This window comes from Equus quagga, chromosome 6, assembly GCF_021613505.1.
Source record: "Equus quagga isolate Etosha38 chromosome 6, UCLA_HA_Equagga_1.0, whole genome shotgun sequence".
NCBI lineage: Eukaryota > Metazoa > Chordata > Mammalia > Perissodactyla > Equidae > Equus > Equus quagga.
Genome location: NC_060272.1, coordinates 50,546,226 through 50,561,736, shown reverse-complemented (window position 1 = coordinate 50,561,736; position 15,511 = coordinate 50,546,226). Strand labels below are relative to the sequence as shown.

The window sequence follows — 15,511 nt, the reverse complement described above, 5'->3', positions numbered from 1 at the left end:
GTTTTCCCCTCTTTTAAGCTATCTTTGGCATCAACATAGATTTTTTTAAGAAACTTTGAAGTAATTTCTCTGTGTTGTGTAAGGAGATATCTGTTATTTTGATAGGTAAAACTCATATGATATTTAGTTTACAGAAATCATATAAATATGTATATATATGTGCTTTCTCTGTAGATGTAATTTTCTCATTGCAATTAATTTTAACTTAGTTTATTTTTCAAGTAACATCATTAAGAATCATATTTTCAGTTTGTTGTTGTTTTATTGACCCCTCCTTTGGAGGATTTTGTTTTCATTGAGGAAAATCTAATTGCATTTGATAACGTGGAAGAAGAAACATACATTTTAATTTGAAAAAATCGATTTATTTCTGATAAATAATAGAATTTTAAGGCCTTAATGTTTGTATGAAAATGAATAGAGTTGATAGGTTATAAAAATATCCTAGTCTGCATATTTCTGATTAGTTGATATTTTAGAATTATACCTATAACACCTTATCACTTCAAATTAATAATGCCTAAATCAAATTTTACTTGAAGCTTCCTTAGCTTGAGATATGAATTGAAACCAACACTCAGTGATACTTGAGCCAAAAATCTTGTAAATCTTTAGAATTTAGCAATTTAATTCTATGTTCTATATTCCTTCAGTATACCAGGATACTTATGGGAATGAAATGATGATTATTTCTATGAGTGAAGATGCTAATTCTGAGAACATTTAAAAATCTCTTTGGATCTTTGTTTCTTTGAAATTGAAATTTTAGCATAAAATGAAACATTTCAATGATATTATATTAATGAATCTTTTATATTACTCATGACAAGGTGTTATATTTTCCCAGTATAAGAGCCTGATGTAGGCTGGTCATGCGTTTTAGTGAACTTATCTAGTGCAATGGTAGACTCAAATATCTGAGTCGATTTTGTACACCTTTAGAGAGTTGACATGTTCATATGTTCATGTGTTGTTTTGTGTTTTTAGGATGTAGTTCCTAAATTTCAATCTGTTCAGTTTCTGATATTTGAAAAACCTTCAAAATCATTCATCTATTTATTTACCTGTCTATAACCTAACTTCTTTTGTAATCAGAAGTACTGGTTTTATAGTGTAGTATAATTCTGCTTAACAGTTTTAATATTGCTACTTTCTTAATATTAATCAATTTTATCATTATATTGTAAAGTCCATAGAAGTAGGTTAAATATATATTTTTCCAATTATTTTTCTTTTGGACTAATAATTTTCGATATACTTTATCCATTCACTTACTGTGCATTGTAAAACAGTTACATTTTCTTAAGGAAATCTTTCATTTAAAATCTATTTGAAAATAATACTTTAATCATCACATTACTTTGCAGAATTTTCTATGTATGACACACTTAAATAATACTAAGTCTACAACTGAAAAAAAAAATCTTCACTCTAGAAAGGGAAAAAAACTAAAATTAAAACCAGGATCAAAACAGACAACCCAAAAAGTGGGAGAAAATATTTGCAAATCATATATCCAACAAGGGGTTAATCTCCGTAACATATAAAGAACTCACACAACTGAACAACAGAAAAACAAACAACCGATCAAAAAGTGGGCAGAGGGTATGAACAGACATTTCTCCAAAGAAGACAGACAGATAGCCAACAGGCGTATGCAAAGATATTCAACATCACTAATCATCAGGGAAATGCAAATCAAAATTACACTAAGATATCACCTTACACCTGTTAAAATGACTATAATTACTAAGACAAAAAATAGCAAATGTTGTAGAGGTTGTGGAGAAAATGGAACCCTCATACACTGCTGGTGGGAATGCAACCTGGTGCAAACACTATGGAAAACAGTATGAAGATTTCTCAAGAAACTAAAAATAGAAATACCATATGGCCCAGCTACCCCACTACTGGGTAGATATCAAAGAACTTGAAATCAACAACTCAAAGTGACTTATGCACCCCTATGTTCATTATAGCATTATTCACAGTAGCCAAGATGTGGAAGCAACCCAAGTGCCCATTGACTGATGATTGGACAAAGAAGATGTGCTGTATATATATATATATATATATATATATATACACATATATAAATAAACACAATGGAATACTACTCAGCCATAAAAAAGACAAAATTGTTTCATTGGCCACAACAGGATGGACCTGTAAAGTATTATTTCTCAAGAAACTAAAAATAGAAATAAGTGAAATAATGTTAAGTGAAATAAGCCAGATGGAGAAAGACAAACACCAGATGATTTCACTCATATGTGGAAGAGAAACAAACACACAGACAAAGAGAACGGTTCAGTGGTTACCCAGAGAAGGGAGCCTGGGGGGAGGGCACAGGGGGTCAAGGGGAGACTTAGATGGTGACAGACAAGTAATAACGTACAACTGAAATCTCACAAAGTTGCAACCCATTATGAACCCCCAAAAAAGTCATAGCTAATGTGCATAAGAGCAGGCCTAGAAATACTCTGGTTTCAATGAATATGGAAACAATATGCCTTGAAGCAAAGATAGACAAATAAAAAATTAGTGAGTCATGTAAAAAACAAGACAAAAAAATTCCTCACTATAGAAAGGGAAACAAACTTAAATTATAGGTAAATAAGACATGCGCTAAACAGTAACTTAGAAACAAAGGATATAATCAACCATTTAATGACCAATACTTAGGGAAATTTTATATTTATATTTGCTACAATAAGGGAAATCTGTTATATCTTAATACTAAACTTTTTTAATAAGACTGTGTTCTCAGCTCTTCACATGAATTCATTCATTTAATCTTCTCCATAATCCAGTGAAATAGATATTAAATCTCCCTTTTACAAATGAGAAAGCTGAAACACAGGAATATTATGTAATTTGTCTGAGTTCACATAGAGAGAAAAAAGAGCTGAGATTCACTCCCACATGGTCTGTGTCCCTAACCATTGCTCTGTACCATCCCTCCATGAGGTCCTCAAGTAGATTTTATTCTTTATGTTTCTGTTAATTTTCAAATTGTTTCTTATAAGTGAAAAATACAGTCTCAAGCTTAAGGTTGTGTAATTAGTTCAGCCACAATTCAGCAAGTAAAGTCTGTTGATCTTTCAGACTCATAGAAAAAGTTTTATGACTTTGCAGAATATACATGAAAATAAACTTGTGCAATTGAGAAAAATTGCTTTTATGTCTATTACTACTTTTTGAGTTTACCTAACACTTTACTATAATTACTAGGGAAACAATATGTCCCTATTTAATGTAACAAAGTTTATCAAATTGATCATAAATGCCAGTGAGTCATTTATCATCTGTAATTCAATCTGTGGTTGGTTTGGGAGCTCATTGCACCCTGCATTTTTTATTTTTATTATTTTATTTCATTAAATTGTTTTTTCTGTAGTGAGAATGGAGGATCAAATAATGACAACTATGTTACAAGTAGTTTATAATCTTTATTTGCTTATTTATTGTCTTGGAAAAAGAATGCTGTCCTTACTAAAGTGTTTGTAGCTTGTAAAGCACTGGCTCATTTTAGCTGGAACCTGTGCAAGATGCCAGCGCTGGATGGCTCTCTGCTCTCAATCAGGCAGCGAAATTTACCCAGGACCTTCTCCTAGGCGCTTCAGCAGTATCTCCAGCTTCTTCCAGGATTCAAATTAAGTCAAGTTTCTTTAGACACATTTCCCATTCCAACTAAAAAGGAAATAAGTATAAAAAGTTTTTAATTTTAGGTTTCCCATTCCTCAGTTTTAATTATAAAGGAAATTACATTTTAGTTCTCTAATATGAACAAAGAAAAGAAAAATTTCAGCTGAAGAATGATTTGGTATATATTCCAGACATGCCTGACCAAAAAATAAAAATAAAAGCTGGATAAAAAATCATACCTCTCATCTTATTCATGATGCAGAAGCAAGATAAGCCAGTGAAGCATTTGATCATTATGCATGAGGCTTTCTTTTTTCTTTCACTCTCTCTTTTTTCAGCTTCCGCTTTGTGGAATATTTTCTAAAATACTTAAAATGGAAACTAAAGCTGAAATATTTTTGAAGTGCCATTTAAGAAAGGATATTTGAAAATCATTAATAGCTCTAAATACGGTTAACAGGGTGTATGTGATCAGAATAAGCAGACATCGGTGAACTTTTAGCTCACGATTAAGAGTTTTTAACTTCTGTCCTTGAATCTCACAATAACATCTCATTTCTTTTCATCCTCCTAGATTTAGCTCCTTGAGCTCTTTTCTGTAAACACCAATCACTTGAAATTGAATATCCAGAAGATTAGCCATTTCAAGAGTCATATGTCCTGCCTTACTAAAATATGCTAATATAGGAAATTCTAAGGGATGTAGTTTTTTTTTAATCTTTTGCTCTTTTCCATTCAAGGCAAATGTCACCACTAAATACTGACGCATTATTGCAGGTGTATTTTACACATATAGCAAACATTAAAAACTGTGATTTAGTTGAATTTTTCTTAGACTCCAAGATTGTTTCTAAAAATCATATAAGGCTAACTCACATTCATGACAGATTTATTAAGGACAAGTGATATATTAAATCCTTGGAAGTTACATTTTACATTAAAGGTAAATTAAAACCATAAATTAAATGTGTGCACAGATGAGCCCAGCCTTAGCAAACAGTAATCAGGTACTGTCTAATTTCCCTGTACTGGATAGATTCATCAGGACCCGCGAAATCTCTCTAGTAATTTTCTGTCTCCCCCATATGTCTGACATTTGCTTCGTTAGAATCAAGTCTCCCTATAATCACAAGGCAAAGCACATTCTTATATTAAGGAGAAAGGATGGCATTGCCATCCTAGTATTTTAATCTGGAAAACATATATCTGCTGTTCTCTACAATGACATACCTGAGAAGTCAAATAACCTCAAGAGAGAGGCTGACTTGAATAGAATTAAGTCAGTCTACTCCTTCAATGCTTAAATGGTGAATAGAGTTTTGTGTGTAAATGTGTGCTTAAGTTTAAAATGTATAGACTTTTAAAAAAAATTTTAGCCCAAGTTCAATAAATTTTTTTTTGTCAAAACAATTGATGTCTTGAGCATTACTGAGCCAACAGGATATCAAAATAAAAAGTGGCCTAAAATTAAAGGCACAGTACATTAACAAACACATGCTCTCCTCAGTCACAAAATTATAAACACAGTTTGGGATGGGGGTAGACAGGAGGGGAGTTTATCCAAACTACAAATCTTCAAACTACCCTCAGAACAGGGCTGCTGATTGTTCCTTCCATCTCTTCTTGTGACCATGACATCCCTTTAAAACAATCACTGGCGTATCATAATTGGCAATTTGCTGCAAGTTCTAAAATCCCCATAGCCATCTCCACCAAACTCCCTGTGGCTGCCGTGGCCTCCTCTACCACCCTAGCAATTGCCAACACAGCTGCTACTGCAGCTGACATTGCTAGCACCACAACTATGTAGATAGGCACCAAATCTTCCACTGAATCTGCTACTCTTAGAATGCCCAAGACTGCTACCCTTGCAGTGGTGTTCATGTGCCATATTATCTAAGGAAGATGGTACTTCTTGTTAACCTCCACAAGAAGATCTGACAAATCTTTATTAATATTTATGTTCCTCTTATTAAAGAACAAGGTGGCAAGGCCAAGTTTTCCTATATACCCTGTACAGCCATGAGATGTATATTTTCTTCAATATCACTTGGCAAGTCAAAATTGATAACTTGTTCCACGTTTGAAATGTCCAGTCCCCTTGCCACTACTGCTGTAATCACTAGAATTGGGCTTTTTCCTGAGGGCAACTGGAGAGGGCCTCTTCTCTACATCTCTGAGATCATTATCCATGGATACTGGTACAAGCACATCCTTCATGGGATAAGACATCTTCCAGAGAATATGCACTCTTTTTGGTCTCCATAAACACTAAGGTTAGTGAATCCTTTCCTGTTGCATTTAGGAGGTCAAACTGAAATGATTGTTTGTCTGACTCTTTGTATGTGATGTTCTCAGAGGTAAAGCCAATCTTCCCACAGCCAAAAAGATATATTCACCCAAGAAATCATGAGCAAGCATCTGTATTTTCTTAGAGAAAGTAGCACTAAACCCTCATAGTGTGGAGAACTTCCTTTGGTGGCATACTACTTGTTTAAGTTTTCTACTTATCTGAGCTTCAAAACTCACATCCAATATAAGATCAGCTTTACCCAACACCATGTATTTTCAGAAGTCTTATCCAATATTTCCTCTTTTCCTCATATCTACTAGGCCTCCTAGAGTGGCTACTAACAAGTGACATCCATGTTCTAAGTCACACATCTGTTGATCAATATCAGCACCACCATATACAATGTAAGGACTAACTCTAGATTGATAGGAAAATTTTCTGGCTTCTTCATAGATCGGTACTGCCAATTCTCCCTTTGGTGCTAATACCTAGGATATTAGGGATTGTTTGCAGCACCCCTACCTTCCATTCCCCTTTATGGCCCTCAAAGTCTCTCCTGGACTATCTGAATAAATCTAACTCAAGATGGGCAAGAGAAATGCTGTAGTTTTTACAGACCCTGTTTGGGTACAAGTCATCAAGCATGTTTTCTCTTTGATAATAATCATAGCATCCTTTTGCACTGGAGTCAGGTGAGTATAACAAATAAGCTTTATGTTTCCCACGATAATTTCTCCCATCTCAACATCACTGACACTTTCAGTATGTGGGGGATAGTTGTTGCCTATTGCCTCAATTGGAATATTGTATTTCTCAAAGTTAATCCCAGTGTTATTTCCTGAAAAAAGTCCCTGTACCAAGCATTCACTTGGTTAGAGTGGTTTTGGCCAATCATCTTACTCTGATCTGTTACACTGTGACTGTTTCCACCACGTTCAAATTTGCCAAAGCCACTTCTGTCACCATGACTGCCAATGCCATCATAGTCACTCTCCCAACGATCATCAAACTTCTCCTTTGATCCACTTTCACAATCACTGAAGAAGCTGGAATTTTCTCTTGAATCACTATGAGACTCAGAACTGCTCTAGGTATCCTTATCTTCATTAGAATTCCACCCTGTACTGTCTTCATCGTAGACTCCTTTTGTAGCTTCTCTGTCCTTAAGTGAGGAGAAATATACACCCCTTGATGGCTGTACTTCCTCCACTCTGATTACTTCAAGACTTCAGGTGTGAGCCAGCAAACCGCTGGTCCAGCCTGGGGGCATTTTCCACCTCCACAGGATCTATCCCTGAACAGCATGGAGAACTCAGAACCTTCTACTGCTGCTAAGTGAGTGGTTTTGATTCACAGAGAAACCCCTCTCACCAGAGGGCTGTGGCTCTCTAAAACATACAGAATTTTGTCCAACAAATGAGGTCTCCAGATATATAACTGTGTTCAAAAGAAATGTCTTTGAACAACTTAGGAGTCAAAAAAAGTTTTAAGACATTATCACTCAATGATTATACGCATGGCTAAGCAAATGATTTGATATAGGTGTGTTTTAATGCTTCATATGTTGTCCAAATGAATTCTATATTATTTGATTTAAAAATCATCTCTTCAGATTTGTTTAATTGATAATTCTCTAATCACTCTATCATTTCAGATTAAAATTGTTGTATATATTTCAGTCAGAAAGACTGATTGAGATTTTCAATTTTGTTTTTTGTTTGTTTGTTCCATTCTGGGTTACAGAGTGAATTAACAGTTTATACTTTTCCCTGTGATAAGGAGTTAAGTTTTTGGCTACTAAGTAAAGAATTGTGAATTCACTTAATAGTTTGCAAGTAGTACAATGCCACAGTGTAATACTCTAAATTCAAAACTATAATTTTAGAGATTGTTCTGAATTCCAATTTTGATCATATGGATTTGTATCAAATCACCACAGCAATATGGATTTGAGAATACATTACACAAACAAACAAACATCACGGCTAATGCTTCTTGATATATTCAAGGGTAAGTGTTGACAAGGGAAATGCAAATTCTTCACTCTCCTCCTTTTAAATACTGCATGTAAAATATGACATGTATAAATGCCATAGGTGAATAGATTTCCATAATCTTGATTTTATAGACAGAATTTTTCAGGTCTTAAGATACAATGCAAATAATCTATTTCTCAGAAATGATCACAGCAAAAGGCCTAAGGAGAAGACAAGCCATATACTTAGAAATTTGGTGTTTGAGGGCAATTAAGCATTCTTCGTAAAGAATATTTAAGCATGAGAATGATACACACTACTTCAGCATGTAGATTACCTCTGAGAAAGGAGAATGAGAGGGAGAAGAAAATCAGGTTTCCATTGTATACCTGAAACACTCATCTCCTTCCTTTTTTCTTCTTTCCTTCCTTCCTACCTTCCTTCCTTCCCTTCCCTTCCTCCTTCCCTCTCTCTCTCCCTCTCTCCTCCTTTTTCTCTTTCTTTTCTTTTTTCCTTGCATTAAAATAATAATCCAAAGAAAATATGATGATACATACTAGAAGTTCTGTTTATTTTTTCTAATTTTATGTATACTTCAATATAGCATGATATAAGTAAATAATCAAAATATTTAAATGAAAACAATGTATCCTAATCAGTATCTACTGAAATTGGCAGATTAACAAACAATATTTATATAATTTTAGGAGAGATACTCAAATGAGACTACCTTGACTACGTACTTTAGCTTAAGTTTACGTTCTGAACCCTAAACCCCCAAGTGAAACATCAAAACTTTCCTCCTTATGTTTATTTCAATGGATAACAAACATTCTGAAATCTGTATAGTGCAGGATTTTATTGGGAGGGATTAGTGGTCCCTTGGTCCCTTGAACTGACTAGTTTATTCTCCCAAACTTAGAAAGATGGAAAACTAGGTCCTCGGGCTTTAATTCTTCAAATTATAAAAACTCCCAAAACAAGCATACTAGCTATAAAAAAAATTAGCAGAGACAATAAAAGTCTACAAATTCTTCAAATACTTGCATTTCTAATCCAGTGAGTAATTAGACAACTGGTCCTCATATTATCGCTGAGTGGGAAGTGGATCAGTGAGGCTGTCTCCTAGAGATCTGCATATGGCCAAACTATTAAAACTATTTTCTTCACAGTCCCAGGACTGAAAGCTATGTCATCAGGTGCATATTTTTTTAAATTATGATTTCATAATCTTTTTAATCATTTCCCTCCCACTCAAAAATAAAAGGAAACTATCTGAATGCTAGATAATGGCTATGCAGCATTATTTAGGTTATCATTATTATATTAATATTATTAATACATAACAGATTAGTCTATGCTGAAGAAAAACTCCATAACATAAGTACTCCCAGGGCAATCGGTCAACTCCTGCTCTGAGCTATCATATTGTTAGTTTAATTCAATTTATTTGTCAAAATCAATTAAGTAATGTAGGGTTTTATCTTTTCTCTTCATTTCTATATCTCCTTGTTCGTGTCTTCCCTTTTGTTTTTTCGAGTTCCAGCTCCATTGATTGTCACTAACTGTTTGATCAAGTAGGAAATGCTTAAGCATTTTTAAAGCCCCTACTGTGCGCTACACAATGTGCCAAATGACTTTTACAAACATCTCATTCTTTTTCACTATTACAGGAGTTTCTTGGACTGCATAATCATCCAACATTTCAAATGAAGAATTTGAAGTTTAGAGATATAAAGAGTGTTGATCAAGGTTAAATACAGCAAGTTCTAGATGAGGGTTTGAATCCAGACTTTCTGGCTATAAATCTGTTACAGCATAGGCACCTCTCTTAACTTGTGTGCCTTTGTTAATCTTTTCATTTATTTCTGTCTTTCTATATAGTGATATAATCTGTTGTCCCAGCATTTGGTCTTTTAATTTCTTCCTTCCTTCCTCCTTTTTTACCTCCCTTCCTTTTTCTTTCTTCTTTTCCTTTTTTTTTCCTCCCTAAAGCCCCAGTACATAGTCATGTATAGTAAGTCCTTCTAGTTCTTCTATGTGAGCTGCTGCCACAGCATGGCTACTGACAAATGAGTGGTGTGGTTCCATGCTCAGGAACTGAACTCAGGCCGCCGAAGTGGAGCATGCAGAACTTTAACCACTAGCCCATCAGGGGTGGCTCTCTTTCTTCTTTTCACCAGTCCTGACATGATAATAAATTTGTCTTCAAAATAAAAGTCTTTAGTATATGAGCTCTGCAGAGTATTTAGTGTATTTATAAAGAATTCTTATAGCATATGCACCACAAAATCCTGGTTCTTGATGAAGGGTTATTTCTACTAACTGTGTGATTTTACTGTCTTCTGAGCATTTGACAGAAGTTCATCAGCTGAATCACATAAACTGTATACACTGTGAGGTCAGTATTAGTATCCAATTTATTACACAGTGAGTGGGCACACAATCATAACATATAAATAATTTGTCTGAGGTCAGGCAGAGAGCCTGAATGTCAGTTGCAAAAGTAGTAAGAATGAAATGTGTGTCCTAGTCTTTCTGTTAAGCACTCACTTCCCCTTAATATTGATATGTAATTGATTTGGACTCCCAGGATTCATGAATTTTATGCCAACATGAATTATAATATAATATCTCTATGATATATTAAAACAATTTACTGAAGCTTACACAAGTCATTTACGCTCTGAGTCTATTCAAGATCCTATAACAAAATACCCCAGACTGGGTAGCTGATAAAAAATAGAAATTTATTTTTCACAGTTCTGGAGGCTGGAAGTCTGAGATCAGGGTGCTGGCATGGTCTAGTGAAACTTCTCATTGTGTTCTCACATAGCAGAAGGGGCTAGGGATCTCTCTGGAACCTCTTTTCTAAGGCACTAAACCCATTCATGAGGGTTCCACCATCATGACTTGAGCACCTTCCGAAAGTCCCACCTATTAATACCATCTCCTTTAGGGGCTAGGATTTCAACATATGAGTTTGGAGGGGAGAATAACACTCAGACCATAACATCTACTTATACTCAAAAAAGCTAGAGGCAGGGCCAGCCTGGTAGCATAGTGCTTAAAGTTTGTCATACTCTGCTTTGGTGGTCCAGGTTCACGGGTTCAGATCCCGGGCGCAGACCTACATCACTCATCAGCCATGCTGAGGTGGTGTCCCACATACAAAATATAGGGAGATTGGCACAGATGTTGACTCAGGGCAATCTTCCTCACTAAAAAAAAAAAAAGAATAAGGATTTGAATTCTCACTTACCTTATACTTAGTTATCTATAAGAAAGTTACTTTAACTCTTTGATGTGCTTCTTAGTATCTTAAAGATTTTTTTTCCTTTTTCTCCCCAAAGCCCCCTGGCACACTGTAGGTCCTTCTGGCTACAGCACGTGGGACATCACCTCAGCATGGCTTGATGAGCAATGCCATGTCCGTGCCCAGGATCCAAACCGGCAAAACCCAGGGAGGCCAAAGCAGAGCAGGCAAACCTAACCACTCAGCCATGGGGCCAGCCCCTGATTCTCAGTATCTTAATCTAGTATACTACAATAACTTTTTTTATCTGGAGAGGTTGTTATTAAATGAATTAAATTACATAAATACCAGAATTTTAGCCAAATAGAAGGTATTCATTGATGGGAAGATTAGATTTTGCCTCTGTCTAATGACTTGTGCTTCTCTTTTTAGATCCAAAATTAAATCAGGTAATAGTAAATGCCTTTTTCATTGTCAATTGGTAAATTACGAACATCTGGAAAAGAAATTTTGTCTTTGTTAGTCATCCCTGAACAAATAATAAATAAATAATAATTGTGAGATTTCCAGTTCTGCATGTAAGGAGCCTGGAAGCCCCCCTCCATCCTAACAAGTAAAACATTTCTCACAAAAGTAAGCATGCTCTTACATAAGATTCAGCAATTGTGCTCCTTGGTATTTACCCAAAGGATATGAAAACTCATATCCACATAAAAACTTGCATATGGATGTTTACAGCAGCTTTATTCATAATTGCCAAAACTTGGAAGCAACCAAGATGTCCTTCAGTGGGTGAATGGATAAATAAACTGTGGCACATCCAGACAATGGAATATTATTCAGTGCTAAAAAGAAATGAACTATCAAGCCGTGAAAAAACATGTAGGAAACTTAAAGACATATTACTTAGTGAAAGAAGCCAATCTGAAAAGGCTACATACTAAATGACATTCTATAAAAGCATAAAACTATGGAGACAGTAAAAAGATCCATGCTTGTCAGGAGTATCAGATGAGGAGGGATGAACAGGTTGAGCAAAGAGGACTTTCAGGTCAGTGAATATCATACTCTGTATCATATTATAATGGTGGGTACGTGTCATTATACATTGGTCCAAACCCATAGCATGTACAACACCAAGAGTGAGCCCTAATGTAAACTATGGACATTAGGCAATAATAATGTGTCAATGTCAGTTTACCTATTGTAATAAATGTGCCACTCTGGTGGAGGAAGTTCATAATGGGGGGGCTATACATGTGTGAGGACAGAGGATACATGGGAAATCTCTGTATCTTCTTCTCAATTTTGCTGTGAACCTAAAACTGCTAAAAAATAAGTGCTTTAAAATAATAATAATAAAAATTCTGAAGCACATATATTTCTTTCTATATCCTACTGCCAATACAAAATAGGTAGCATCATGCTTACAAATTTAAGAATGAATATATTGTTATAAAAGTTAAAAGGATAAACTAAATTTTTTATACTATCACATTAAAGAAACTGAAAATCAATTGTAAGTAAATTTAGTAAAATATCAATATACATTTAAGATTCACTTTTCCAAAGTTATAGCTACTTATACATTTACAATTATCTTCATTTAAAAACATCTGAAGAGATTGACATATACTTATGTCAAAACAGTGGCAGAACTAAGATTTGAGCTGTGGGTATATGTCCAAACTCAACTGCGCCCCTGCCCACAATATTGCACTGAATCCAGTGAAGTTACTTGAATTCATATGTTTACCACAGAATATACCCCATTTTCTTAGTTCCCAGCTCAAAGATAAATAATGCTCTCACTACCGAAGTAAAATTTTGTATCACTAAGTTTAGATTTTAACTACATTTTATTCTGGGAATTGAGTTATAGGCAAACCTTTACCTAAGCATTTCATTTATGAACAGTGTTTTAGCAGAGATTTCATTCACTGGTTGTTTCTCTATATCTGCAGTGTGAACACTACAGTCTCTACGTCAATACACTATAGATCTCCATAGGACAGAATTTAATAAAGAATGAGTATATTTTGGCTTCTGATACAAGTATCAAAAAATGACTATGATGAGATCTTACCTATGAGATGGCCTTTAGAATGGAGGCTTTGAGAATTTGCTATTGTTTTTTATAGTGGTACTATTGTAGTAAACAAATGTGAAGTAGAAGGAGCAGAGAAACTGCATGATTGGGGGATCTCGTCAAGATGGCGCTGTGAGCAGACATTGAACTCACCTCCTCCCACGAACACAACCAGGTTACAACAATTTTGGGAAGAATCACCCTGGATTGAAAACTGAAAACTGGATAAAAAGAACCCCCACGACAAGGGACAGTCCTGACAAAGGCAGAAGAGGCAGGAACTCTGGCCAGAGAGGAAAAAAGCCACCTTTGGGAGCAGCGGAGCTTCTCAGCTGGCCAGGTGGGAGCCACACCAAGGTACACAGCCCTCCCTGGAGGAGTGAGGTCAGAGCGGGGGCAATACTGCTATAATCATCCTTCGGACTCAGCCCAACGGAGGCAGGGGGGTTCTTTCTGTCTGGCTTTGTTGGCTATCAACTGCCTGGAGGAAACCCGCAGAAAAGCTGTCCGCTGGCCGAAAGCCGAAAAGATCCGGGTCTTAAAGGGCCCACGCACAAACTCACTCATTGCAGCAACCTAACATCACCAGAGAGAAGGCTGACTGTCCTTTGGTGAAACAAGACTCACCTCGTGGGCTCTGGGGGCATCTTGGTGAGAGGAGGGTCCTCTCGGGAGACTGAGACATTGGTGGGGGCCAGTGTTCTAAGCTGGTCCAGCTACACTGATAGGGACACCGGTGGGGACTACTGAGGTGCATCCCTTGGGCTGTTAGCCCCAGGGGTCTGCCACACCCACTAGCACACAGATTTAATCCAGTTCTGCCAGGGCAGGCAACCCACCCTAGGGACTGGCCCCACCTAACAGCAAGCCCTCAGGCTACTTCTCAGCCTGCATTGACTGAGTGCCTTGATCCTCTACAGGCAGGCAAGGGTGTCTGCCTATGTGTGGCAGGGCCTGTGTGAGGACCAGGTGAACTGTGGGGGGCATTGAGGGAGAGGTGGAGGCCTCTGCAGTGGCATTGGGGTACACTCTAGGGAGTTGGGAAGTGTGCACGGACCAGGACTGTGTTGAGAGTGTAGGTGGTCCAGTGGTGGGTGAGGCTTATCAGGAGCAGAAAACCTGTGCTTCACAAATAGCCATAAAAAGTATCAGCCCCACCTTCCAAAGCCTGAAATAATTGAGTGCCCCCATGCCAAGGGCTAGCCCCACTCAGCTGCACTCCCAATAGAACTGACAACAGCCTTGTTGGGCTCAGGCCTATCACAACTGTATGCCCCTGAGCCTAGCAACCAGCTACACTGGGTACAAACCCAATTAAGAGGACAATTGCAATAAGAGTGTGCTGATAGACTTTGTAGCCAACAGTGCTGAGGCCCCCCCAAACTGGATCTACAAACAGCTGGCCAGGGAAGGAAAGATCAGACTCCCTGGGTACCTGCAGTGGGAGCAACCCTGCCACAGCAGAAGGACACAAGTAGCCCACAAAGGGGTCACTGCTGGTTCTTATGGACTGGTGACGAGAGGGAAGCACACTGCTGGGCCTCATAAGGCATCTCATACATAAGTCCACTTCTCTAAGGTCAGGAGACATATCCGACTCACCTAGTACAAAGAAAATAGCACAGAGAAAGAGGCATAATGAGGAGGCAAAGGAATACTTTCCAAGCAAGGGAACAGCACAAAACCCCAGAAAAAGAACAAAGTGAAACAGAAACTAGCGACCAACTTGACAAAGAATTCAAACAAAATATAATGAGTATGCTCACAGATATGCGGAGAAGAATGGATGAACACAGTGAGCACATCAGCAAAGAACTGGAAGATATAAAAAAAACCCAATCAGAAATGAAGAATACAATACTCGAAATGAGAAATTCACTAGAGGGACTCAATAGCAGAGTAGAGCAAGCAGAAGAATGGATCAGCGAGCTAGACGAAAGACTAGCAGAAATCACCCATGCAGAACAGAAAAGAGAAAAAAGAATTAGACAGAATGAGAACAGTGTAAGGGAACTCTGGGACAATATCAAGTGTGCTAACATTCGGATTATAGGGGTCCCAGAAGGAGAAGAGAGAGACAAAGGGGCAGAAAACTTATCTGTTGAAATAATAGAGGAAAATTTTCCTAACCTGAGGAAGGAAACAGACATCCAAGTTCAGGAAGCAGAGAGCTCCAAACAAGAGAAGCCCAAAGAGGCCCACACCAAGACATATTATAATCAAAATGTCTAAAATTAAAGACAAAGAGA

General features: G+C 36.8%; 1 pseudogene; it reads right to left on the bottom strand.

Moving 5' to 3' along the window:
• Nucleotides 1–5,299: 5,299 nt before the first annotated feature.
• LOC124240724 (ATP-dependent RNA helicase DDX3X-like) overlaps nt 5,300–15,511 on the bottom strand; it is a 179,927-nt pseudogene continuing 169,715 nt past the window's right edge.